This window comes from Callithrix jacchus, chromosome 2, assembly GCF_049354715.1.
Source record: "Callithrix jacchus isolate 240 chromosome 2, calJac240_pri, whole genome shotgun sequence".
Lineage (NCBI taxonomy): Eukaryota > Metazoa > Chordata > Mammalia > Primates > Cebidae > Callithrix > Callithrix jacchus.
The window spans coordinates 57,762,009-57,790,000 of NC_133503.1; the positions used below are offsets into that span (position 1 = coordinate 57,762,009).

The 27,992-nt window shown below is 56.1% G+C and overlaps 1 long non-coding RNA gene across 5 annotated transcripts; it reads right to left on the minus strand.

The window, feature by feature from the left end:
- Window positions 1–215: 215 nt before the first annotated feature.
- LOC118150895 (uncharacterized) lies at window positions 216–24,125 on the minus strand. 5 transcript variants are annotated; one of them, XR_008478981.2, is made up of 5 exons: window positions 24,008–24,125; window positions 21,948–22,043; window positions 21,034–21,241; window positions 12,299–12,443; window positions 216–3,433 (listed from the first exon to the last, which is right to left on the minus strand). It is a non-coding gene; the product is annotated as an uncharacterized LOC118150895 (long non-coding RNA). The 5 variants fall into 5 exon arrangements; XR_008478978.2 differs by lacking the exon at window positions 12,299–12,443; XR_008478983.2 differs by lacking the exons at window positions 12,299–12,443; window positions 24,008–24,125 and adding an exon at window positions 23,653–23,855.
- Window positions 24,126–27,992: the final 3,867 nt, after the last annotated feature.

A 27,992-nucleotide genomic window follows, 5' to 3' on the forward strand; every position in this document is an offset into this window, starting at 1 on the left:
CCAGTCCACACCTCAGGACTGCAGGGATGGCCCAGGAGAGCTGGCACCGTGTAGTGAGTGCCTGCTGTGTACACCCCAAAGCACCTTTGAGCCCTTCTCCAGCAGGACTCACCACCCCCCTGTCCCACGCCCCATCCTACACTCTCACCCCATCCCTACACCCACAACCCGACCCACACCCTCACCTATCCCCACACCTGCACCCCGTCCTCACTGGCAAACAGTGTCTGTGGGAGGTAGACAGCCTAGGCCAGGTCCCCTGCGTGGCCATTCCTGATCCCCCACCCACTCCTGAGCCCAAGGTGCAAGGCAAACCCTGCTGTCCAGCATAAAGAGGGAAGAGCCCACACTGGGCATGTGGCTTCCCTGACCTAGGTTGTGCCTGTGACCCGGGATCAGAACCACCTGGGGAGCCATGGACTCTGAGGGAGGCCGTGGCAGGAAGCCCGAGTGGGTGGATGCTGGGGGAGGAAAAGGCTGTGGCTCCCAGACTGGGCCTCACACAGGACTGCAGCATCTTCCTGGGGTCCCTCAGCTGCATCTCCATGTCCAGTCCACTTTCCCAGGGCCTCAGACAAGGCTAGCTTCAATCCTTCTAGAACATCCTAGGCTGGCTCCTAACTCCAGGTGGTTCCCTGAGTGTAATTGAGGTTTGCTTCTTTATCCTTTTCTGTGTTTTCCAGATCCTTCTCCTTGGGTTTTTTTTTTTTGTTTGTTTGTTTGTTTTGAGAGAGTCTTGCTCTGTCACACAGGCTGGAGTGCAGTGGTGCATCTCTGCTCACTGCAGCCTTGACCTCCTGGGCTCAAGGGATCCTTCCACCTCAACTTCCCAAGTAGCTGGGGCCACAGGCATATGCCACCGCACCCGGCTGATTTCTTTATTTTTTAAAGAAATGGAGTCTCGCTATGTTGCCCAGGCTGGTCTTGAACTCTTCAGCTCAAGCAGTCCTCCCACCCTGGCCTCCCCAGGTGCTGGGGTTCCAGGTGCGAGCACTGCGCCTGGCCGATGTTTGTTTACCACTCCTCGAGCTTGGGTTTTGCTGGTGCTCTGACGAAGCTGTGCAACTCTGGGGCATATCTGGGGGCAACCCCAGCATGGCAGCCTGCCCTCAGCATGGCCCTTCCTGGGCCCACAGCCCTGCCCTCAGCCTTGGGCAAGTGGCTGACATCTCTGAGCCTGTTTCCTCCTCTGTGAACTGGGGGCAGCTCAAGTGCTTGGTTCTCTAAGGACCCCTGAGATGAATGTGGGCCCCAAGAGGGTTCTCAGAAAGGAGATCCACCTGCTTCCTGGGGCCTCTGTGCCCAGCCCTTGCTTGGAGCACACGCCCCACCAGCTCCCACTACGCCCATGCTGGCTGTGGAAAAGGACAGGGTGGCTGTAAGGATGTGTCCCTCGGGGTACACTGGCAGGACCTGGGCTGCAGGACACCATGGGAAGGTCGGGCCCGGCTCTGGGGCCATGGCTGGCAGCACCTGGGAAAGAAGTGCCTGGCCACCAGGTGAACCTAGAAGCCAGGATCCAGCACACTGTGGCCTGAGGCTTTCTGCTGTGGCCCTGGGCACCCCAGCAAGGAGGGGACAGGCTCCTCTCTGGTCTCAAGCTCTGGACTGGGGTGGTCACCGTTCATCCAGCCTCTTCACCTCACCTGGAAAAAGGTGACAGTGCCTGCACTCACGGCCTCCCCAGAAGTGTTGCAAACCGTAGCATGCTGAACACCTGAGCAGGCACTGTGACCCAGGCAGTACCCGTCAAAGAAGGGCGAGCAGCCCGATGCCACTGGAGTGGGAAACGAGGACTTCCAGCAAAAGAAGTGACCAGGACTGGCCTGGCACGGTGGCTCACGCCTATAATCCCAGCACTTTGGGAGGCCGAGGTAGGCAGATCACCTGAGGTCAGGAATTCAAGACCAGCCTGGTCAACATGGTGAAACCCCCCATCTCTACTAAAAATACAAAATTAGCCAGGCATGGTAGCAGATGCCTGGTACCTTTAATTCCAGCTACTCAGGAGGCTAGGGCAGGAAAATCGCTTGAACTCCGGAGGTGGAGGTTGCGATGAGCCAAGATCATGCCATTGCACTCCAGCCTGGGCAACAAGAGCAAAACTCTGCCTCAAAAAAAAAAAAAGTGTCCAAGACAAACCCCGCAGGACAGGGTTGTTCAGGGGGCAGTGAGGCAAGGCACCAGGTGGCCTGGGTTGGGGACACCACGGAGGCAGTGGTTGGTGGTTTGGCACTGACCTGGCAGATTGGGGGTGGGTGAGGAAGACCTTAACCCAGGGACACGGCCCAGTGCAAAGGAGGTCAACTCTGGCCCCCCAAGGACAGGTCGAAGGATGAGGGGCTGCTCGGCAGGGCCAGGGGAGCTCTGAGGAAGGGGCCAACAGGTGCAGTCCCTAGGACCATGCCCAGCCTGTCCTGCACTTAGAGCCATCAGGAATGATTCAGGTGGCAGGTTTGTGTGCTGTTTGTTAATTTACTCAGACTCATTCATGAGAACAGCTGGCTAGGTCCCAGCAGGGCAGCCTCACCCTCCCACCTGCCGCAAACAGCCAGCTCGGCACCGCGGTGCTCACAGCTCAGCAGGCGCAGCCATGGCCAGCCAGGGACAACCACGACCTTCCAAGGGGGCTGGCCTAGGGAGCTTGGGGGCTGTGGGAGCTGGGGAAGGGGGTTCCTGGCCACATGAGGGGTGTTCAGGGTGGACTCTGCCTGAGAGAGCTGGAGACTGGGGTCGTGAGGACACCTCCAGCGTATGCCACGCAGACCCCTGCCCTCAGCAGAAAGGGCTGTGAGCTGGTCCAGGGGCTGGGGCTGGGGCAGGCCTGACCCTCTCTGGGGCTCTGCCCTGCTGTCCCTGGACAGTGTGAACCGTCCCTTCTGGTCCCACCATCCTGGGATGAGGTGACCCCAGGATGCTCAACTGCTCCCCAAGCTGGGCCAAAACCGTGGTCTGGAGAGAACTGGGCAAGAGAGCAGGAGGTCAGGAGTGGCACGCGTCACTGGGAGCCGGGTTCCAGGCAGCCCTCCCTCGGTCGGACAGGACCCTCGAAGCAGCCAGTCTGAGCTGAACTTGCAGCCGGAGGGGATGGGCTCCAGGGTGGCCGTCGCTGGGAAGGCTATTAGCGCAGTGAAGCTTCACTACCACTCAGGGTTTGGGCTAGACGTCGGGGCGTGCACTCGCTGAGCACCCTCTAATAGAACAGACAGGCTTTCCTCTCTTCATCTCCCCGTCCCCATAGCTTTGTTATTTAAAGTCAGGTTAAGGGAAGAAAAAAAACCCACAGACAGGTTTGGCTGGGAAGCCCGAGGACAGAAAAAGTTAGAGATATTTATTTGACAGGGTCAAGGTTGGAGCCTTTCTCTTCCCTCTCCCCAGGTCCCATAGGTGTTAGGCTGAGAGACATTTAATCGCGGGAGTAGCGGTTTCATATCTATAACAAAAATCAAATAATGCAAGATGATTTACTCCCCCTAGCAACCACGGAGCTCACCCTTAGCAACCAGCCTAGCCTCGGGCTGCGGTGTAATCAGCTTGAAAATATTTCAATTATTGTGTTGATTTTAGTGGATTTGAGAAGCGTTGTGTGGAGAGCTGGGCACATTCTCCCCACGACCTGGAGAGGAAGATATTGATTTAAACAGGTGTCAGGGAGGGAAGTGGGGAAAATTTAAATGTGATGGGAGAACAGCGCGTTGCACGCGGAACAGGCCGGGATGACATTTTGTGCGTCGCCTTGAACAAAAGTGACTCAACTGAACTAGAAATTTCACCTTGAAAATCATCTCCCATCGACACAATCAAGGCAGGCCCGCCACACCATACCCGTGTCCCCAGCTGGCAGTTGGGAGGGTCGGGGTGGCGGGAGTGGGTCCAACCTGAAGAGAGTCTCTGGGTGTCCTGAGGCTTTGGAGACAGGGGTGGGAGAAGGAGCGGCAGGGATCGGCCACATTCCCTATCCCTGCCTCGGTGTCCCCTCTGTAGACCAGGCAGGTGTTTTGAGGGCCTGTGGTGAGCTATCTTCTCCGAGACCTCCCGACAGGGTCTTGGACCTTCACCCAGGCTCCCAGGCCAGGTGCTTGGCCCCAGATTCAGCCAGGCGCTCCTGCATCAGCACAGACACCTGGCACCTGGCCCCGTTACGCACCTTTACATAGGTGGCCAGAGGGCAGTGCTGCTGTGTCTGACAGGAAGGGAGGAAAGGGGTCCAGCTTTTACCCAAGAGGATGAGAGCCCAGCGCCCACCCTGGCACAGCTCCTCCTCAGCTGCAGCCCTTCACACTGTCACCCCAGACCTGGCTGCTACAGGGCTCCCTGGGCCCCCAAACACCCACCCTCTCTTCACTGTGTGGAAAACAGAGCCCAGGAGGGCAGCAAGTAAGCCAGCCATGGTGGCTCACACCTGAGACCCCAGCTACTCAGGAAGTTGAGGCAGAAGGGTCACTTAAGTCAGGAGCTTGAGACCAGCCTGGGCTACATAGTGAGACTCGGTCTCTACCAAAAATTTTTTATAATTAGCTGGGTGTGATAGTGTGTGTCTGTGGTTCCAGCTACTCAGGAGGCTAAGGGGAGGATCACTTGAGCCAGGAGTTGGAGACCAGCCTGGGCAACAGAGCAAGATCCCATCTCAAAATAATAATAAAAAGGGAAGCAGCAAAGGTGGGCTGAGGAAGACTCCGTACTGTCCTGGGATGCAGTGTGAGCCAGGGAGAGAGGCCTGGGCCACCAAGCTGTCATGAAGAGGGTGTGCCTGTATCAGGCGGGATGCCTGCCCTTTCCCGGAGCCCTTTTCATGCAGTGCACTCTGGTGCTCCCGGATGTCAGGGGCCACCTCAGACAGAAAAGATCCCTGTCATCCCCCAGCTCGGTCTCCTGGCAGGCCTGGAAAAGCCCGGGCCGCCTCACTGGGACTCTCTACATCCCCTAAAGCTCCCCTAACCCAGAGCTGCTCTGGGGGTGGAGGGATGCCCTGCCTCTAACCTCAGCGGTTCCTCTTCCTCCCTCAGACTCCCAATGTGGGAGGGCCCCCCTTGACTGGTGTTCCCCGGGCGGACCATTATTGATGCATGTCCATACAGCAACTTGTGGATACCCCCTGGGGACGCCCGCTGGCCACAGCCGTGCTGAGCAGACTTCTCCTCTGACTGGACCCCAGTGCCCCACCCTCCCTTTGACCCCAGCATCTGCAGGAGCCCTCTTGAGCAGGGACCATGGTAAGGGCCAGGTGGGGCCAGGTGGGTCGTGCTGACCTCAGGGCACAGCAGTGAGGCCCATGCCAGCCCCCACTCACCACATGCACCTCCAGTTGGGGCCCAGGTTGGGCCACCCAGGCATGGCCACCAGAGGGGCAGGTGCATCCTGGGGTCCTTCCCCGTTGGTTCTTCTGCATGCAGGTCTCTGCTGTCCCCCTGTGGGGTGCTGGGACCCAGGGATGAAGACCTGGACCCTGCCCACCTAGAGTCACACAGAGGCCCCACATCACAGAGCGGGACAGGGGCTTGAGGGTCACCTCCAGAGAGGAGGCATGTAGCATCTGACCACCTTCTGCAGGAAGAGTTAACCAGTGGAAGAGAAGGGGGAGGAGAGGGGGCAGAATGGCTTACAGGAAGAGGCAGGACCTGGAAAATGGGCAAAGAGGAGGTGTGAGGTTTCCAGGTCCAGCCCCACTACAGCAGTGGCACACTCAGTTCCCAACCCTACACAGTCTGTCCCCAACCCTGGAGAGTCTGTCTCCCATAACACTGCACAGTCTCTCTCCCAACCCTACACAAACTGCGCCCCCAACCCTACACGATCTCCCCAACCCTACACGATCTCCCCAACCCTGCACAATCTCCCCAACCCTACACAATCTTCCCAACTGCACAATCTCCCCAACCCTGCACAATCTCCCCAAACCTACACAATCTCCCCAACCCTGCACAATCTCCCCAACCCTGCACAATCTCCCCAACCCTACACAATCTCCCCAACCCTGCACAATCTCCCCAACCCTACACAATCTTCCCAACTGCACAATCTCCCCAACCCTGCACAATCTCCCCAACCCTACGCGATCTCCCCAACCCTGCACAATCTCCCCAACCCTACACAATCTCCCCAACCCTACACGATCTCCCCAACCCTACACAAACTGCGCCCCCAACCCTACACGATCTCCCCAACCCTACACGATCTCCCCAACCCTGCACAATCTCCCCAACCCTACACAATCTTCCCAACTGCACAATCTCCCCAACCCTGCACAATCTCCCCAAACCTACACAATCTCCCCAACCCTGCACAATCTCCCCAACCCTGCACAATCTCCCCAACCCTACACAATCTTCCCAACTGCACAATCTCCCCAACCCTGCACAATCTCCCCAACCCTACGCGATCTCCCCAACCCTGCACAATCTCCCCAACCCTACACAATCTCCCCAACCCTACACGATCTCCCCAACCCTGCACAATCTCCCCAACCCTACACAATCTCCCCAACCCTGCACGATCTCCCCAACCCTACACAATCTCCCCAACCCTACACGATCTCCCCAACCCTGCACAATCTCCCCAACCCTACACAATCTCCCCAACTGCACAATCTCCCCAACCCTGCACAATCTCCCCAACCCTACACAATCTCCCCAACCCTACACGATCTCCCCAACCCTGCACAATCTCCCCAACCCTACACAATCTTCCCAACTGCACAATCTCCCCAACCCTGCACAATCTCCCCAACCCTGCACAATCTCCCCAACCCGCACAATCTCCCCAACCCTACACAATCTCCCCAACCCTGCACAATCTCCCCAACCCTACACAATCTTCCCAACTGCACAATCTCCCCAACCCTACGCGATCTCCCCAACCCTGCACAATCTCCCCAACCCTACACAATCTCCCCAACCCTACACGATCTCCCCAACCCTGCACAATCTCCCCAACCCTACACAATCTCCCCAACCCTGCACGATCTCCCCAACCCTACACAATCTCCCCAACCCTACACGATCTCCCCAACCCTGCACTATCTCCCCAACCCTACACAATCTTCCCAACTGCACAATCTCCCCAACCCTGCACGATCTCCCCAACCCTACACAATCTCCCCAACCCTACACGATCTCCCCAACCCTGCACAATCTCCCCAACCCTACACAATCTTCCCAACTGCACAATCTCCCCAACCCTGCACAATCTCCCCAACCCGCACAATCTCCCCAACCCTACACAATCTCCCCAACCCTGCACAATCTCCCCAACCCTACACAATCTTCCCAACTGCACAATCTCCCCAACCCTGCACAATCTCCCCCAACCCTATGCGATCTCCCCAACCCTACACAATCTCCCCAACCCTGCACAATCTCCCCAACCCTACGCGATCTCCCCAACCCTACACGATCTCCCCCAACCCTACACGATATCCCCCAACCCCACACGATCTCCCCAACCTCACACCATCTCCCCAACCCTACATGATCTCCCCAGCCCTACACAATCTCCCCCAATCCCACATGATCTCCCCAACCCCAGACAATCTCCCCCAACCCTACACGATCTCCCCTAACCCTATACCATCTCCCCAACCCTACACGATCTCCCCAACCCTACACAATCTCCCCCAGCCCTACACGATCTCCCACTATACATACACGATCTCCCCCAACCCTACACTATCTCCCCCTATACATACACGATCTCCCCCAACCCCACACCATCTCCCCAACCCTACACAATCTCCCCCAACCCTACATGATCTCCCCCAACCCTACACGATCTCCCCCTATACATACACAATCTCCCCCAGCTCTACAAAATCTCCTCAACCCTACACAATCTCCCCCTAACCCTACACAATCTCCCCCAATGCTATACAATCTCCCCCAACCCTACACGATCTCCCCCTAACACTACAGAATCTCCCCAACCCTATACAATCTCTCCCAACACTACAGAATCTCCTCAACCCTACCATCTCCCCAACCCTACACGATCTCCCCCATCCCTAAACAATCTCCCCCAACCCTACATGATCTCCCCCAACCCTACACAATCTCCCCCTAACCCTACACAATCTCCCCAACCCTAAACAATCTCCCCAACCCTACACGATCTCTGCTCCCAGCCCTGGGTGCCTCTATACTGATTTTTTTTCTTCCAGGCTAGGGAGAGCCCAGGCTTTCTGAACCTGCAATTCTCTGAGGGGAGGACTTCTCCCCAGACACCTCATGGTGTCTTCTCCTGTGGGTGCCGCTTCTGCTGAAGGGCCCTATCTGACAAACCCTGGCCAAAGCAGCTCCCTGTCACTCACCCCTCCAGTTTTCTCATCACAGCACCCATCACCAGACAACTGAAGTTGTTTGTATGCACCAAGTGTGTTTATGTGCCCAGGAGCTCAGGGGCTGTGTGTGCTCTGCCCACTCCTGGACCCAGCCCGCCTGGGCTGCTGTGTGAACAGCTACAAGGCTGGGGAACAGGTGGGGTTGATCCCTTGGCCCCTGCTCAGAGGAGCTCCTTCTCTAGATCTTACATGGTTCACCATCATGCCTGGCCCAGCCTCAACTGTGCAAATGGACTGAGTTACTTCCTAACCTTTCCCAGCCTCAGCTTCTCCATCTGCAAATGGCAGTCCCCCATCTCCTCTGCTTGCCTCTCAGAGCTGCCAAAAGAGTCCCAGGGCTGGGGGTGCAGGGCTGCAGGCAGGCAGAGTGGGCTGATTGTGGGGGCTGGGGCATGGGGGCCGGCTTCACGCTCCTGATGCCTCCCATGGGAGAGCAGAGCCTGCAGATAGCTGGGAGTCTCACCCAAATCCTCAGACGCTCCTCAAAGGCATCCCTGGAAAGACACCAGGTGGGCCGGTTCCTCCGGGGCCCTCCAGGGTGTACACAGGGTGGGTGGCCAGGGAGGTCAAGGGTGGTAAGCCTCAGCAGGGATACCTTCCTGCCATGAGAAGTGCAGGTCTGGGATTCTGGAGTCTGGGGGTTGAGGACTGGAATCACAGCAGTGTCCCCAGTTGTTTTCGGGACTTTAGGTGCGATGCTGTCTCAGCCCCATCTGTTCATCCACAGAAAGGGGTACCTGGCCAGGTAGGGGGCTTGGGGACGAGCAGAGCTTTAGCACCTACAAAAGCACCCAGGTTCATGACTGCATCTGATTGAGGTCCGATCGAGAGCCTGAGGGCTCCCTGAGTTTGGTTGTTACCAAATGCCATATTTGGCATTTTCAGTAGCAAGGCTTCTCAGCCCATCCCAACTCCTCTGAGGGGTCTCTGGCCTCTAAAGGGCCACCTCCCAGAAGTAACCCCTGAGGTGGGGAAACCTTCACAGATGGGGAAACCGTCTCCCATAAGCCACCTACGAACAGAACCCCAACCTGCCCGCAGGTGTGGCTCAGGCACAGCCACGGCGACTCACACGCCCAGCACAGCCCCTCCCACGATCAACCTGGTCTCTGAATTTACAGCAAAACCTGGTTTCCTCCCCAGGTTTATATTGCTGTTTTAAGAACAGCAATATGCTACTTAAATGTATATTTTTATTGCTTTCTCTATTATAAGTAAAAATATTGTAATGCCATCTGACGCTCTGCCAGCTGTCTGCACAGGCACCGGTGGCACCATTCCAGAGCAAAAGCCGGGCAGGCAGTGGGTGTGTGGGGGGCGTGCTGCCTGGGGAGGCGCACTTGGATTTCTGCTTAGGTTGGCCTCACATATGCCAGGCCACATGTTCCCAGGCTGGGAGCCGGGTAATCGCACCCATTTATCTTGCTATAGTTGAAAGTGCAAACATAAAATCATGCCAGTGGTGGTGGCAGCTATGGAGTCATAGGGTGCAAATAAACTCCAGGGTCATGAGGGCTGGCTGCAGCCCTGGCAAGCTCCAGGGAGTGCGGGGAGGAGACATGACTGGGACGAGGAGAGAGCTCGAGGTCTACAGGTCATGGCCCCTCCCCACGCCGGCATGGAGCTCCAAGCACGTATCTCGGTGGAAGTCAGCACCTGAGGTTTAGCAGGCTGGCTGATCTCAAGGACCAGTGGCGGTGGGTACATTTTTGTCAAACACTCCTGTGATTAATGATGTCCAGGACAGACATGATGGTTCACATCTGTCGTCCCAGTGCGTTGGGAGGCCAAGGCCAGAGGATTGCCTGAGCCCAGGAGTTCAAGACCAGCCTGGGCAACATAGTCAGACCCTGTCTGTGCAACAAATACAAAAATTAGCTGGGCTTGGTGGTCTGTGCCTGTGGTCCCAGCTACTTGAGGCAGAGGAGAGAGGATCACTTGGGCCCAGGAGGTCAGGGCTACAGTGAGCTATGATTGTGCTACTCTACTCCACTGTGGGTTACAGAGCGAGACCCTGTCTCAAGAAATAAGATTAAAAGGTTTTTTTTTTAATGTCCAGAAGATGGCATACTAATGGTACAGTGGGAAAACCAAAAAACCACAGACCAGACCCAAGGTTGAAACCAGACCCTGGTGAATCTGGCCAGGAGGTATTTGCTACATAGTATGTTTTTTTAATTGCAGTGAAATATACATAACATAAATTTCACCATCTTAACCATTTGTAAGTGCACAGCTCCACAGCATTTGGAACTCACAATGTTGTGCCAACAGCCGAGTGGCGCTGTTAACATCTTCGAAATAGTTGCCAGCATTTGGAAATCAGGAGATGTAGACTTTCAGCTTCTCTTGCAAATCTCACACAGAACAAAGCTCCAGCGACTCCGGGCTGGGGCCTCTGCCTGCCCGCCAAGGCCCCTGCTACCAGCCTCCCCTGTGCCCTGTCCTGCCCAGCCCAAGAATCAGTGAGGAGGGCTGGGCTGGCCACACTCATGCCAGCCCTGGAAGTCCAGAGGGACCAGCCCAGCTCCTCCACTAACTCTCAGGGGCCTTGGCCTGGCTCAAGGTGGGCAGGCGGGCCTCTCTACAGCTGACAAGGCACCTCTGAGGGTAGCCATGCCTGTTAGAAACACCTTCCAGCTTTCCAGGTCCCCAGGCCCCATCATTAAGAACCTGTCACCAATTGAAGTGTCTTCCGTGTTTAGTGGTCCACCAGGATGGCATCTGTTGTTCCCTGCTGCGTCCCCGGCCCCTAAACACTGCCAGGTATGTACTGCTTCTGGCTGGCTGGCTGGAGCTCCCTTCTGCTGACAAGCCCACACCCATCCTGCCCCCTGAGGCTGACCACTCATCCCAGCCCCTAGAACACTGCTGGGCACAGCACTGCTGCTGGATGGATGGAGCTCTTGTCCAACCCAGCTGGCACCACCCATCGAGGAGACTTGTCTGACCCCTGTGACCGTGTAAGTTGATGGTCCTGCTCTGAGCCGAGACACCCACTTTACAGATGAGAAACTGGGCCTTGCAGGCTGGAGACAGGGCAGGACCCACAGCAGGTCTGAGCCTCCAGGCTGAGACGCCCTCTGATGCCGGGTAAGTGTCCTCTGCCCCTGCCATCCTCCCAGCTCTTCAGGAACTCCAGATTAAAAGGTATCGCTGCCCCCAAGGCCAAAACCACCAAAGGGCCTAACCTTCCCCAAGGCCCAGAGATTCAGCAGGGCTGGGGTGGGAGACTGGAGAGTGTGTTGCTCATAATTTAGTGAAATGGAGGTGGAGAAAGCCAGGGAGGGAGGAGGAGGAGACGGAGAGTGACGGAAAACACTCCCAGCCAATCACTTTGATGTTCGGCCCATGAAACTTCTCAAATTATAAAGGAGAATCACTTTTGAGCCTTTAAGTGGCTCCGAATAAACTGACTGTCCAAAGATACAATGAAAAACCGACACCAGCTCTCCGTAACAAGGCAGGAAAAATTGTCAGCACTGAGATGAATATTAAAAGCCCTATCCGTGAAAAACACCCTGGAAACATGTTTTAAAGGATCAGTGTGAGAGAAGGTGATTACGAGGGCGATTATCTGAGGCAGCTGGAGAGGCCAGGCCGGGCACCCACAGAAGCCACTGCTCTAAGAGGGGACAGGAGGCAAGAAGTGGGAGAGCCCGCAGCCATGGGGAGAGGGGAGGTGGGCGCTGGGCCTGTCTGGGTCTACTGCAGTCATGGGGAGAGGGGAGGTGGGTGCTGGGCCTGTCTGTGTCTGCAGGGGCCCATGCACCTGACTAGGGGTCACGGGTCTCCTCAAGCTCCGGGGCACAACTCTGTCCTCCCCACCTGCCCCACTGCAGACCTCCCATCTCCCCTGCCCCATCCAGCCTCAGAAGATGTGATCAGGGTAGGGCTGGATGCACCAGCTCTCTTCTGCCAGTCCCAACTTGGCTGCTGATGCCCTGGTGGCTGTGGCTGCCTCACCTTTCTCTGGCCTTGGTTTTCCGGGTGGGGTGGGTGAGCTTGGGGTGCCCAATGGGCACCTGGGCTCTTTCTCCTGTGACAAGTGGAGGGAACCAGATGGCAGGTGTGACGCATCAAGACCGGGACTGCAGGTTTCCTTTGGGGCCTGGGGGCAGGGGGAGGGAGAGGTCCAGCAGGGGGACAGTGAGAAGCCCCCATTGGATGCCCCCCTCCTCCTGTGCCAGCACCCACAACCTGGCCCTGCTGACAGGGACCCTACTCCGTTCCCCATGCCCATCCCTGCTCCCTGGGGCTGACCACTCACTGCCCACGCCATCTCCCCTCCAGCCCTCCACTCATCCCCCAGCAAGCCCCCCAAGCACATTGGCAACTGGGGCCCAGAGGCAGCAGGCAGAGTGGCAGTGCACACGTTGCACCCAGGACCTCCAAGAAGGAGGAGGCCACAGGCCCTGCTTTCAGGGGATAAAGAGGGTGTGACCATTGGACTTTGCCAGCTACATACACAGGCCCACTAAGGATCCACGCTGCAGGGAGCTCCTGACCCAGCCCGGGGCAGCCACGAGCCAGAGCCCTGGGGGGCCTGTCTTGTGCTGAGGCCTGGCCACCCTCCCTCTGCTCACACTCAGGGTCTCCCTCGGGGGAGTCAGACCGCAGGAGGACTCTCTAGGCCCCTCAAAGGTCACCCCCTCCGCCCAGTGGCCCTGTTAAGGGAACCTTCAAGCTCCTCCTGTAGCCTGGCTCCCCAAGGGCTCCTGTGGGCTCCAGGATTGCAACTGGGTCAGCCCCTCTCCCGCCCTTCCCTTGCAGCCCCCATCATGCAGGCACTTGATAAACTAGTTTTTGGTAAATGCCAACCTTCTGCCCTGCACCTTCTATACCCATCCAGGTGACCCTGCAAACAACCCCTCCACCGTTAGCATCCAGGGTTTTTAATTAATTTATTTATTTAGAGACAGGGTCTCATTCTGTTGCCCAGGCTGGAGTGCAGTGGTGTAAACACAGCTCACTGCAGCCTCCCCTTCCTGGGTTCAAGTGATCCTCCTACTTCAGCCTCCCAAGTACCTGGGACTACAGGTATGTGCCACTATGCTCAGCTAATTTTTCTTTTTTAATTAAAAAAAAATTTTTTTTAGGCTGGTCATGGTGGCTCACACCAGTAATCCCAGCACTTTGGGAGGATGAGGTGGTTGGATCATCTGAGGTCAGGAGTTCGAGACCAGCCTGGCCAACATGGTGAAAACATGTCTCTACAAAAATTAGCCAGGTATGGTGGTGAGCACCTGTAATGCCAGCTACACAGGAGGCTGAGGCAGGAGAATTGCTTGAATGAAGGCAGAGGCTGCAGTGAGCCAAGATCACGCCACTACACTCCAGCCTAGGGGACAGCCTAGGGGCAAGACTCTGTCTCAAAAAAAAATAATTAGCCGGCATGGTGGTGCATGCCTGTAGTCCCAACTACTTGGGAGGCTGAGGCAGAAGAATTGCTTGAGCTGGGAAGGCAGAGGTTGCAGTGGGCCAAGATCAAGTCACTGCACTCCAGCCTGGGCAACAGAGTGAGACTCCACCTCAAAAAAAAAAGTTGTAGAGAGGAGGTCTCACAAAGTTGTCTAGACTGGTCTTGAACTCTCAGCCTCAAGGGATCCTCCCACCTTGGCCTCCCAAAGTGCTGAGATTACAGGCATGAGCCATCACACTTGTCTGGTTTTTAAAAATTTTTGTAGAGACAGGGTCTTGCTATGTGGCCCAGGCTGTTCTCAAACTTCTGGGTTCAAGGAATCCTCCCACATGAGCATCCCAAAGTGCTAGGATTACTGGTGTGAGTCATCCTGCCCATCCGTATGTAGGTTTTAGAGAAGAGACCTAGAGCCGGGCACAGTGGCTCACGCCTGTAATCCTAGCACTTTGGGAGGCTGGGGCAGGCAGATCACCTGAGGTCAGGAGTTCGAGACCAGCCTGACCAATATGGTGAAACCCTGTCTTTAAAATATATATATATATATATATATATATATATATATATATATGAAAGAAAAGAAGAAAAAAAGAGAGAGACCTTGGAAGCATCAAAAGGGGCTGGGCTGTCCTCTCAGCACTCAGCACTTTGGGAGGCTGAGGTGGGAGGATCACCTGAGCCCAGTAGGTCGAGGCTGCAGTGAGCTATGGTTGTGCCTCTGCACGCTGGCCTGGGCTGCAGATCGAGATCCTGTCCCTAATAAATAAATGAATAAGGAAGCTTCAACCTGTTAAGTAATTTGCAGGTGGATATCGGCCCAGAGCTGCAGGTTCAGACACTGGGGGTCCTTCCACCCCCTGGGATCAGAGAGCCACATCCCCTGGTGCACCCGTGCCCCACCGCACCCCGGAGACCCCGTCTCCCAACTCCCAGGCGGGAGCTCCCACTGCAGTCCTCTTCCCTGACAACCCCAGATTAGTCACAGCAGGTGGACAGGGTGGGTTTTCGGGAGTCCAGGGTTTCTGGGGCAGGGGGGCGGGGCAGCTGCTGTGTTTTGTCCTCTGTGCTGTTCCTTGTAATTAAGGGTAAACTTTGTAGCAATGTCTCTCTTTCTGCTGTTGTCTCACTCCGCCTCCCAAATGATAAATTGTTAATGAACACCTGTTACAATGCTAATGAAAGTGGAATCCGTATGTAAATAAAGAAAATTTAATAAGTTAACAAGGTGGATTAAAATGCCTCAACCTCCTCCTCGGCAGCTAATCTGGACCAAACACGAAAGAGGGCCCGTCTAAGCAGAACCGTGGCGCGCCGTCACCTCCGCACACTTTCCAAAATATAATTAATATTTTAAAAATTTATAAAACTGAAATCAGAGGTCTAGATTGTAACAAACAAAATATCCATCTTTAATCTGCTACCCAGGGGCCACCCGGGTCCTCCTCCCACCGCCTTTTCCTTGCTTGGAAAATGCAAGAGGTTCCAACTTGGGAGCCGATGGCCCAGAAGGCGGCAGCACCCGCACGGGAGCTCTGAGTTCAAATCCCGAGCCTGCTCCCAGCCCTCCTGGGCATCTCCCTCTGCCCCCAGCCTGCAGGAGGGTGGGCTGCCGGGCAGGGTGCTGACAGTCTACTCTTCCAAATGGGGTTTTCCTCCTTGTCTCATGCCGCATGGGCGGCCTCAGGGGGCAACCATACCACCCTGGATTCAAAGCCCACAGAAGAGAGTTTTAGGTACCTCTGAGGCTGGGCTGAAATTCTGGCCTGGGGAGCAGTGGGCTTGGAGCAGATGGAAGCTTGGCAGTCTAAGTTCCCCAGCTGCTGCCTCTCCACTTTACAGAAGGGGTCCCTGAAGGCTAGGGGACCTTGCACTGCCCAGATCCCCACTGTCACTCAGGAGGGGCTGGGCCTGACCCGAATCAGCTCCAGCTACTGACCATCGGGGCCAACCTCTCTGAGCCCTGGCTTTCCCTTCTGGAAAACAAGAACGAGAGAGGGCTCACTGCACAGGGTCCAATAATTGTCTCATGACCCTCAGTGGGGAGGCAGGGGAGGGTTCCAGGTGGGGCTTGGTACAGGGAGGGGACACGGAGCAGCATCACCTGAGGATCTGCCACCCCAAGAAGGGTGGGGTGGACAGTGTCTAGGGATCCAGGCCCCTTCCCTGCAGCACCCTCCAACCACCCTGGCCCCCCTGGCTGCCCTGGTGTACAACCACCAACTCATCAGCCCTTCTGTTATTCTCCACCCATAGGGCTCGTGGGTTGCTGTTCTGGGGCAGGGGCTGCACCAGCCTCTCACTGCAGCATTCCTCAAGCTGTCCTCTTGTGACAGTCCCAAGACGGGGGGACAGTAGCCTGGCACAGGTAGGACATTGAGGATGAGCTCTACCCAGTCCCACCTTCCCACGGACCAGGAGAGAGGAAGGGATCAGCCAGCAGGACCCTGCAGCTCAGCCCATGCTCTGCGCTCCTGTCCGCACGGGGCCCCTATGCTCAGGGAGACTATTATGCTCCTACTGTATACTGGGCACCATCCTTGGTGACAGATGCACAGGGGGACCAAGCCAAGACCCTGCCCTTATGTTGGGAAGCCAGACACTGGGCAAGTAAACAAATATAAACTAGAATGAACCCCAAGTAGGGAGAAGTGCTGGCAAGGTATGGGGGAGAAGTGAATTGGGGGTTCACGGGACAGTGAAGCAGGAGGTGGCTGGTGGCATTTTAGCTGGGCCTGGCAGGCAAGGTGACCTCCAGCAGGGACCTCACTGAATCTCAGGAGCACGCCATACAGACACCAGGGGGATTCGTGTTCCAGAAGGAACCACAAAGACTCAGGCAGGACGAGCTGGTGTGCGTGGGAAGTCGGGAGGCTGGGAGGCTGGAGAGGAGCCCCTTGGGGTGTGGTGGAGGTGAAGTCAGGGCAAGGCTGGCCCAGGGCTCTCTGGGCTCTGTCCAGCAGCTTCTCACTCACCTGGGGACTCTCCCCCAGGCTGGACCCTGCTTCTGGATGCCAGAGTGGAAGCCTGGGAGGTTTGGTGTGTAAACCAGAGCCCCCCGGCCCACCTGCCTCTGATCTGCCAGCAATTTAATGCATCACGTGCCACTGTGCGTCCAGCCATTTTTCATCGCTTGACCTCACTTTTAATTAGAGACTAAATTATTCATGCCGTTTGATGGGAGACGGAGTGCTTGGGAAGTGCCTGGGCCCTGGGCTGGCTCAGCTGGGCTGGAACCAACCCTTCAAGTCAAACATGAGTGACAGGAGGAAAACGGTCTTCCTGCAGGCTGCCGTGCCCTGCTCTGTCACCTGCCCACTGGTAGGGCTGGGACCCTAGCCCCTTTGGAGGATGCAACTCGAGATGAAGGGAGCCTAGTGTGCCCTGGGGGCCTGAGCTGCTCCTCTCCTAGCACCCCAACCTCAGGAGAGAGACACCAGGCTTGGCCATGGGGCAGGGTTGGTTGGCTGGGCACACAGCACCAGCCTCTTCCTCCTGGCCCTTATCTGGGTTTTGAGGGCCTCATGGGACAGAGGAGAGGGCAGGAGGTCTCCCAGGAAGCCCAGGGCTTTGGCCGAGGACAATGAGGAGGTGCTCACCTGGTGCCTCCCTCTCTCTTCCTCTGCCCCCAAACCTCTGCACCCCTGAGCTGAGGACTGACTTCCTCTGTGCTCCAACCCAGGGTCATCAGGGATGTCGCCTGGAGGAGAGGCTGCAGGCACTCTGCCCTTCCCCTTTATCCCAGCGCCCACCACAGAGCCTTGCCCTCAGATCAGGCCCCAGACCAGTGAGCAACTGGAGCTGGGGTCACCAGAATGTGCCCCAGGCCAGGCCAGTCCTGCCCCAGGGGCAGGGGAGGAGGGGCTTCCGCAGCACAGGGAGATCCCAGAACTGTGTATTCACAGACCCAGAGGTGAAGTCTGTGGTGGCCCTTCTGAGGCCAGTGTCAGCACCCCCATGTTATAGACAAGGAGGCCAAAACCTGAGCTTCGGAACTGCCCTGAGACCCCACAAGGAGGGACGAGGGTGGAGAAGCAGGAACTTCTCAGGCAGGTGCCTCCCCCTGTGGCCCCTTACAGCCCCCACCCCTACTCCCACATTCTCCCAGCCATCTTAGGGCCAGTCCCTCCACCCTGAAGGTGAAGCACTCTACGGAAGCACCCAGCTGCAGGGCCACAGAGCTGTGTGTCCTTGGGCAAGCATCCACACCTCTCTGAGTTTCTGCTTCCTCTAAAACAGCGCCCCTCTATCAGCCTCTCAGAGGTGTCAACAGGGCTGGGACATGAGGCCGGGAAAGGACTTTTGAACTCTCCAGCATCCCTCAGGATGCATCTCCTGGTTGCTCCTGGTGGTGGAGACACTGGGCAGGGCGCTTGCTCTGCAGTTTCTCAGGCTGAAGGAGGGACATGTGGGTCCTAGAGGACCAGGCTCTGGGTGCTGGGAGGAGGGGATAACAGGTGGGAGAGGACGGCTCCCTGTGGGCTTTCACTGCCCACCCCTGCCCCACTACGCTGAGATTTCAGTGCACCTGGCCCCCATCTCTGCCCCAGCAGAACGATGCCTTTTTTGCAGGGCACTGGGAAGGTAGTCTGTCCTCGTTCCCACGGTGGCCCCCCGGCAGCCTGCAGGGGAATAAATCAATCGGCCAGCGGCGGGTGAGAAGGGCTGAGGGGGATGGAGGCCACGTCCTGCTGTTGGACGGGGGCTTCCTCCCCCCCACAGGAGCTGAATTTGTCCACGCTCAGCTCCTAGGAAGTTGCCCTTTTCTCTGCAGTATTTGGAAGAAAATAAATTAAATGCAACAAGATTGTTCTAAAGTGCCGTCCCCATAGCGTCATCGCGCTAAATGACAGATGTTTCGCTCTGAAAAGTGGCTCTAATGCCTGTGCAGTAACTTTGTCTCAAATGATTTCAGCAGACGTCAATAGAGGGGCCTGGCGGGGCAGCCTTGCCTGCTGCAGATGCAGCACGGGAGGGTTGGGGGTGGAGCAGGGCCTTGCCTCTGGGGGGCAGGCGAAAGTGCCTGGGATGGTGGGTGCTGGGCAGGGAGAGGGGCAGTCTTGTCTGTGATGGTGTGAGTGGCATCAGACGCTGGACTGCAGGGGGCCAGGCAGGGCTGGGGGCAGTCACTTTGGGCAAGCACTTCAGGTCACAGAAGGAGCTCAAGTTCCCAGACCTCAGCATCCCCGTCACAGACCTCAGTGTCCTCATCCCAGACGTGGGTATACTGGACCTCACTGTGGCACCCTCACAACCCAATTTAACCCCAAGACTCTGCACCTCATCAGCCAACTCAAGGGCTCCCATGAAACTCTGTGGAAATCCTGAACCCAATGATATTTATAGGAATAATTTCCAAAACAGCTGTTCACATATGACACCTTGTTGTTCAGGCAGAGGGGGCTGGCATGGGAGAAGACGAGGCAGCTTGGGTTTCTGTTTTCCTTTTTCTTAAATCGTGGTCTTATTTTTTAAATAAGATGGTAGCTGGAGTCCTTGACTGGGAAGCTCGATCCAGTCTTTCAATCCAGCACCTAATCCCCTAACGCCCTTTATCAAACGCCTAGTCATTTAAAGTGTTATTAAATGCCTTTTTTTGGATTATAATTTTTACTCTTCACTATATGATGGCTATATAATCAAATATTCATTGGATAATGATGATTAAAATATCTAATCCCCCAAAAGATGTTTAGAACAATTTAGGCTACCATTGACTTAATTAAGGGAGTTATGGGATTAGTGATAAAATGAAGGGGTAATTTTTTTAGAACTAATTTTGTGGTTCCTGTGACTCTGAAACCAGGGGAGGAGGGGGTGGGGGGGGAGAGGCAGGTGCCAAGGGCCAGGGGCCACCCCACTTTGAGGACCCCCAGGCCCCTGTGAAGATGAGGAGTGGGTGTCCAGGAAATTTCTATTCTTGCAGAATGGGGTCTGGGTCCCACCTACGCCACTGTGAGCTCACAGAGTCCCGGTATCAGAGCTGACAGCACTGCTGGCCAGGCCACCCCACCCTCCTCTACTCGGCTCACTGAACTAAAGCCCCTCTGAATGGTCAGTGGCCCCTGTTGGCTCTGCCGGGCCTCTAGGAAGCCTGCCTTGGCCCACACCTGCTGGGAGTTCTACGATGTCGATGTCGGAGCTGGTCTTCCCAGCTTGCAAGACCGGCTCCCTGCTCCTTGTCCCTGCCCTGGGGGCGGGGGTGGGAGGCTTGGCTCCCTGTGGGTGACCAGACTCTGAGGCCTGAGTTGAGCCTCACACATGCCTGTCACTTGCATCTTTCTGAACTAAAGGTGGGCTCAGGACAGAATTCTGCCCACAGGCCACAGGGGCTGAGCTCTGGTGACAGACAGCCTAGCCTCCCGGCAAAGGTACAGATTCGTGCCTGAGCCACCGGCCTCTTCCCCATGGCTGCCCTCAGACAGGAGAGCTGAGCCCTCGAAAGACAAAGGGAGTGGCACCACGAAGGAGAGGCCGGCCTGGCTGCGACAGCTGTGTGGACATGGAGCTGAGAGACCACAGGTGTGGGTCACCTGCCCACATCCCCACCCCCGCTTCTCTGTGGCCACAGCCCCACCCCTCGGATCTCCCCCAATTCCCTCCCACCACCTCCCAGCCTGAGTCAGGCCATCCCTTTCAGAGGCCTAAGCCTACCGCACAGTGAGATAAGTAGACATTTGCCTGAGAATTAAGCGTCGCTCATTGACAGGCTGCAGAAATCCACCAACCCACGGGCTCTAATACCCATGATGTTCCAGGGCAGGGGAGGGAAAGAGAAGGAAAAACTGGGACCAAATTCCATATTTACATAAATCTGCAGCTAGATGCAGGAACAGCCTGCCGCCCGCCCCACATGCCAGCCCCCTTCTCAGGAACTGAGGCCACAGCCATGCCACAGCTTTGTCCCTGCCTGCCATGAGTCGATGGCCGACTCAGAGCCTGGGGTTTGAGAAGAGGCCAGAGCCTCACCTCCTGCCCAGAGAGGAGCTGGGGGTGGACAGCTCTCACTGCCAGACAGGGCTGCAAGGGACCCCTTCCTCTGTCCTGAGCTGCTTGACCAGCAGAGAAGCTAAAGGTCACACTGACCTTAGTATTTTAGGAAAACAGTTGCCTCCAAACCTTGGAGAAGCCAAGGGAGCAGCTTCCCCAGTAAGGATGTCAGAACCCCCATCCCAAAGTGGGGACCCTAGGTCCCAGCACCCATGCACCCACTTGCAAAGGGGTCAGTGGCTGGGCGCCTCATCTGTGGCAGGCTGGTCCCTCTCTGCCATATGTGTCTTCTTACCTTTCTGGGGCTGCTGTAACAAACACACAGACGGAGCGGCTTACACAGCTGAGACTGACTTTGTAGGGTCCTGGGGGCCAGAAGGCCAAGGTCCAGGTGTGGGCAGGGCCTGCCTCTCTGTGTCAGGCGGCAGCTTCTCTGTGTCCTCACAGGGTCTTCGCTCTACCAGTCTGCGTCCCAGTCTCCTTTCTTTATAAGAAGCCCAGCCCTATTAGATTAGAGCCCACCCTCAGGAGCTTGTTTTATCTGAGTCATCTTTAAACACCCCATCTCAAAATACCCGCACATTCTGAGGTCCTGGGGGTTAGGACCTCAACATGTGAATCGAGGGGGACATAGTTCAGCCCCTGACGTACGTTATCCCCCCTGTACTCAGCACCGCCCCACATGGGTCTGCAAAGGTTAAGCCCAAGGAGCTCAGGCACCCTCTGCCACGGCGCTGAGTCCCTGGTGACCCCACAGCCAGCTGTATCCCCTCAGCTTTCAGAGTGGGGCACCTAGAAGCCAGTATGACTCCAAATGCAGGTCCCCAAAACTACCTAGGAGAAGTCTGGCCAGAGGGAAATGAAGTTGGGGACAAGAAGTCCAGCGCTGAATTTCTCCTGCTTCCTCCTTGCTGTTGATAAGGTCAAGGAAGCCCCAGGTGATGTGTGGTAAACCATGGTTGCTCCCTACAGAAATGAAGTGTCCTGCCCAGAAAGTCCCTACTTCCCCAACCACTGCCCAGAGAGCTTCCCCAATCACTGTTCCACTCCCGGTCCTTCCACACAGCTGCCCAAGGACCGATGAGGGGCAGATTCCGTCAGCTGTAAGACTGTGCCCTGGCCAGGTGCAGTGAGCTGAGATCACACCACTGCACTCAGCCTGGATAAAAGACCAAAACTCTATCTCTGGCTGGGCGCGACGGCTCTCACCTGTAATCCCAGCACTTTGGAAGGCCGAGGTGGGTGGATCACCTGAGGTCAGGAGTTCGAGACCAGCCTGCTCAACATGGCGAAACGCTGTCTCTACTAAAAATACAAAAATTAGCCAGACATGGTGGTGAGCACCTGTAATCCCAGCTACCCACTTCATCAGCAAGTTCCCCCAGCAGTCCTGACTCCACCCACACCATCTCCACCATCCAGGTCTCCGGCCGGGAAGCTGCCCGCTCTGCCTCAATGTGGCTTTCCCGGTAAATAGCCTCTGTGGTGTGCAAAAGGCTTAGGGGAGGGAAGCAGGATTGGACCCAGGAAGAATTTAACACACAGCATGGTTGCAACTGCAGCAGAGGCCCAGCCATCCCATGGGAGCTCTGTCAGAGCCAGCCCAGCCAGAGGCCCAGGCTGCCCTAGCACCAGGCTGCCCTAGCATGGCTGATGTGGGGTGTGGATGACTCAGAGCAGGAGCACAGTGCTAGGAGAGGCAGCTCCCCTCAGCCCCACAAGCACCTGTCCCAGAGATAGGGTGACACCACGGTTTCGCCCTCCCCAGCCCCAGCGACCTCCAGCTTCTCATTCCACTCAAAACCCCGGCACAGTGGAGCCTTTGGCCCACATCCCTGTGCTGACCTCCCTGCTTGGCAGGCCCGCCGGTGTGGGGAACGCCTACCGGCTGTGCTCACAGCTGGCGCAGGGACCCAAACACTATCCTCTCCTTTCCTATTTTCCAGGGGACCACTGCCTGCCTCCTGCACAGAACACCAGTTCCATGAAGGACCCAAACTGTCCTTCCCACATGCACCTCAGCACCGAAATCAGGTCTTGTAAATGGGGAAACTGAGGCAGGGGCGGAGGGGAGAGTGCCCAGGCCCCCTCTGGGAAGGTCCCTGGACACCGGTGGGTGGAGCTGTCCTGGCTATTGGAGAAGAATATGTTTTCAATCCCCCTCTCCTAAGGGTGAGGCCCTGGCTGGAGATAAAGAGGGAGGAGGAAAGTTGCTCCAGCGCGGCTCCCGCGCGGAGCTGGAACCGGAGGGAGAGGTGGCTTTGAAATCCTGCCACTGCATCCACAGCTTGATGAGGGCAGTGTTGTAGTTACACTTTTTTAATTAAGTGAATAATTAAAAAGAAGTTGATTATCAATTAGCTAATTAAATAATCCATTTTACTTTCATATTCCCGCTTTTCCCCTATTTTTTTTTCTTTCTTATATTTTTCTCTCCCCCCCCCCTTTTTTTTTCTTTTTTGGTTAATCACTGTGGCCGCGGTAATGAGCCGCCTCGGGTTGCCAAGCAACCGGCTCCCAGTTAAACAGTCGCAGCTGCCTCCGTCAGCGCCCTGACGGCTGCGGGGGAAGGGCGGGTCCTCGGAAGCCCCTTTTGCGCGGCGCCCAATGACACCCACGGCAGACACGCCCGGCGGTGGGGGACCCGGGGTGGTCCAAGCGGTCCACGCCCTCCACGCGCTCCAGGCTCTGAGGGTCGGGGGTGGTGCGGCCCGCCTCCCCTTTCCGCCCCTCTGACCCCCTCAGAGCTGCCTTTCACGCTTTGGCGCTGCGGGCCTCAGTTCCCCAGTTGCTGGGGCTGGGATCCCGCGGCCCCAAGGACTGGCTGAGAGCTTGGAGCGCTGCCTGGAGGCAGGAGGCAGGCAGCCCTGAGGCCTGCGCGCCCCCCACACCAGGGCCCAGGATGAACACGCACCCAACAGGACCTCTGAGCCCCCAGGCTGGAATCAGGGAGGGACTCCCGGGAGGCTGGTGAGGCCAGGATGAAGCCGCCCCCACGGGTAGCAGTGAAGCGGGAGTGCGCGACCCCGTGGGGCTGCCCCGACTGCAGCAGAGAGGACCACCCGTGGTGCCAGCTCATTGACCCCCCTTGGCCACCACCGCCTGCGAGTCTCCCGCAGGTCCCACCCACGCGCCCGCGGCCTGAACCCGTTCCAGAGGTTCGGTGAAGGCCGCTGCAGAAGCGCCGCCAGCCCCCAGTTTTTGCGCATCCCTGGCCCTCAGGCACAGCCTGGGCCCGGCACCCAACGACTTCCCTCGGCCTCCACTACCTCCTCGGGAGGGGCTGCCCGCGGCTCCTTCGAGGGGCCTGGGGGGGTCTCCGCAGCCTTGGCCGGCACAGCCTGGGCCCGGCACCCAACGACTTCCCTCGGCCTCCACTACCTCCTCGGGAGGGGCTGCCCGCGGCTCCTTCGAGGGGCCTGGGGGGGTCTCCGCAGCCTTGGCCAGGCGCGTCCTCAGGCTCCTCCGCTCGGAGCCCCAAGCGCCTCTTCAGAGCGCTCCCCCCACCCTCAGCGCCTGTTGTTGTGTGTTGTTTTGTTTTGTTTTTTTTTTCTTTAATTCTCCGGAGTTACTCTTTTGTTGCCAATTGTTTCTATGCCCGGAGGCCACGCTGTAAATGAGATGTTACATCTGCACCGAGCTAAGTAAACACTTTATAAATGAATAAATAAGTGAATAAATAACGAAATCGTCATCTCGGAGTATCTGGGCCTGCGGGGGCCTGTGTGGTCCGGCGCTCAGGCCCCGGGGTCGGGGGGAGGCGCCGGGAAGGACGTTTCCAGCCGTGTCCCTCCCCTGACCCCCTCTTCCTTCCTCTCCCACATCATCCTCCTGGCCCAGGGCGTTTGGTCCCCAGATGTCGTGTGGGATTCATGGCTTCTACCCACCGCTTCTCAAACAAAAACGGGTTGTCGCCTCAGCTCTTAACCCTGGGCATGCCACGAAGTGTTTCTTCCCGATATCGCGCTCCAGAGGCATCTGCGTGGAGAAGACCTGGCCCTGTCCGCCAGCACCGCCCAGGTCAGGACTGTGGGCCTCTCCGTGTCCTCAAACCGGAAAAACGCGGAGCAGCGGAGCCTCCCCCTCCCAGCCTGGCCTCTGCCCTCCCTGCCCGGCCCAACTCGGAGAGGCTGAACTTCGCAATTATCACGGATAACAAGAACAAATGAAAAAGCACTCATTGAGTAACTGATATCAATTATGAAGCCCAGCTTTAGAGTCTGGAATAAATGATAGGGGAATTGGCCTGAGAGAGAAGGAAGCAGGCGTGTTATTATTTACGCCAGATTAAGAAAAGTATCCAATTTGCTGGCCATCTCCCTCCCCGTGGGAATTGGCATCAATTTTATTATTGTTCCTCAGATTTTAATATTCTCTAAATGAATTACTATTGAGCGAAGTAGTTAGTCAATAGTTTAATGCAATTAATTATCTTTAAATCGCTTTGTTATCTTTCCTTTTTTGAGAGACAGAGAGTCCTAACTCTACACTCTCGTAAGTAATAGTTGATGGGAAACTGGAGAGAGTGGGTATTTGCGGGGCTGCCGCCCAGGGAACCCAGGTAGGGTCAGTGCTGAGGGGATTCCCTGTCCTGGTTTAGATCTCCTGATCGGAGCAGGCATGAGCTGTGGACACTCCACCGTGGGTTTAGCCAGCTGCAGCCAAAAGGCTCAGAAGGTGCCGAAGGCAGCTGGAAACGGTGCCGCCGAGGCACCTCCAGTGACAATCTGGGCCTGTTTTGTCTTTAAGTGGAAAAATGAAACTCACAGATCACGCCTGCAGCTGTTTCTTTTCTGATCTCTGTGGGGCTCTTCCCTGGCCATGCCCGGGTGAGACAGAGGCTTGCTCCTGGGTGTGGCCCTCCAAACTGCTCATCAGCCCTTCCTGGCTCCACCCGGCTTCTCCACCTTCGAAGCAGGGAAAGGACTTGGAAGGAGGAAGAGTGTGGTGGAAGGGGCAGTGGGGAATCTGATATTATTTCCAAGTGACTCTTGCTAGCTTCTTTCTTGTTTGTGGGGACAAGAGGAGGTCTCATCTCTCCCTTACATACTCAGGTGGATCTCACAGGCCTCCCAGCACCTGGCGAGGGGAGCCCAGGCTGTGGGACCAGGGTGGAGCCACCAGCTAAGTTTCCAAGAAGGCTGAATGATCTCTCCAGGACTTGGGGACTGGGGACCCTGGCATTTTGGAAAGCTGCTGGAAGCTGCTATCCTTGGTCCCAGCTGCCTGTTCGTAGTCATCTACTGCACTGGTTAGAAGCAAGAGGGGTCGGTGATCTCAGCTCCGACTAAGGGCTTCAGATTTTCAGCAAAAACAACGAAAAAAGTCTCCTATTTTTCCCCGTTGCATTCCCCAGTCCTGAAGGCAGCACTGGAAAGTTATGCCCCATGAGGTCAAGAGGATGGAACATTTGCTAAGAGGAAAAAGATGGGAGGGAGGGAAGAATGGTAAGGCAAACTTTTTTTTTTTCCCTAGCGGCTCAGAGTAACTGTTCTCCAAGACATTAAGAAACACCAAGGGGAGCCGTGGGGGATGGGCAGGTCCTGCTGGTAGACGGATGATAGATAACAGATAACCTTGTAGACAGTCCCTAGGAGACAAGGCCAGACTTTGAGTCCCGGGTAATAAAGAGTGTTACTGGCACAAGGGCTGGCTGTTACAGGGTGCCTGGTGTGTGGTTCCATCTAAGACACGTTTACAAGGTGTGCAGGTGCCTGTGTGAGTCTGGGTGGGGGCAGGAGTGCCACTGTGTGGTCCTGACACCCACAAGTCTCTCTGGAATGCCAAGACAGTCCTGAAAATTTTCCTCTTTCTCCCATTGAGCCACCCATCTGCCCCCAAAAGAAATGCTGGAGCTTCTCACCATTCAGCGAAAATTGAATTCCTCCGAAATAGCTCCGAGGACAGGACCTGGTATTTCATAGTGTTTTAAAAGTAATATCCCGTTTGTTGGTGCCGTGAAATAGGGCACCAGGAACACTACAAGAAATAAAAAGAGTAATTTCTCAGTGGAGAAGTTGCCTGTTTCCAATTCAGGGCCCAGATCGCTGGAACCTGGGTCCTGGACGCTTCGCTCTGACCAAAGCAGCTGGGTCCTCACCGGCCGGGAGGCCCACCCCTCCCAACTCGCACATCTGGAATTGGCATCAGGGGCGCTGCAGGCTCCGGAAGTTCTCACACTTCACGACTCATTAAACCGGGGTTTGGATTCCTCGGGAAAGGGGATGAGGGTGCGAGTTACGCTGGGGGGTTGGGTCTGGGGGTAGATGTGGGGGCCGGAAGGAGGGGTCGGGGACACGATCTCGGTGGAGGCCCCCTCCCCAGGGCTTGGGAACACTCCCACAGCCCACTTCTGTGGGGCAGGCCTGGTGGCATGTTGGCTGGGGTCGAGGTGAGCCTGACATGATCTAGAAAGGGAAGAAACACCTTTCCATCCCGGAAAGCCTCTGTGTCAGGCTGCGGGGCGCCCTGGGGGAAGTGGGCCCCGATCCAGGTGAACAGGACCAGAGAGGTGGGGGCATCTTATTTACAATCACTCTGGCCTCAAGGGAAGACTTTGCTGGTGCCAAGGAAAGGGAAGGAGCCAGTGCCCGCCCCCGCCGCCCGAAGAGGCCCCAAGGGCTGCCCGCCCCACCCTCCCTGGCTAGTCTTTCTGGCGAGGTCTCCCGGGGACGGGGACGGGAGCCGCCCAACCTCTCCTCCACACACTCTGATTTGATGGTTACTGATACTGCCTTAATGTCTGAAGGGGATAATACTTGGGAGCTTAAAATTACAATTGCTTCTACTTAAATTTATTTGATGGCCAGAGCGTTTCCGTTATATATCCGTATATGGGTTTTCAATATCTTAAATGTTTAAAAAGGTTTTATTCTGTACTTACACTGAGTGAAATTAAAAAGAAACAGTAAAATGTTTGAAAATGAAGTGCATTATGTTTAATAAATTTAAAATGAACAAAGACTGCTATATCGCCAGCAATATCATTCCCTGCCCAGGGGCATTAATAAAGACTGGAGGTTTGGAAAAACAATATTTTCTATTAAAATTCTGCACTGTGTTTCAATATTAAAAGGATATGTGATGAATTTCCAGTGTTACCCAGACGGGGTCAGAGATTAATTTCATTTCTTTCTGGTCAGCATTCTGTCGATAATTAATCAAAAGCAGAGTTTCTTAATGAAACACTTTTCATAAAGTGATAATTAGCAGGAAAGAGGCGGCTCGCAGATAGTCCCCGCGAGCTGTCTAATA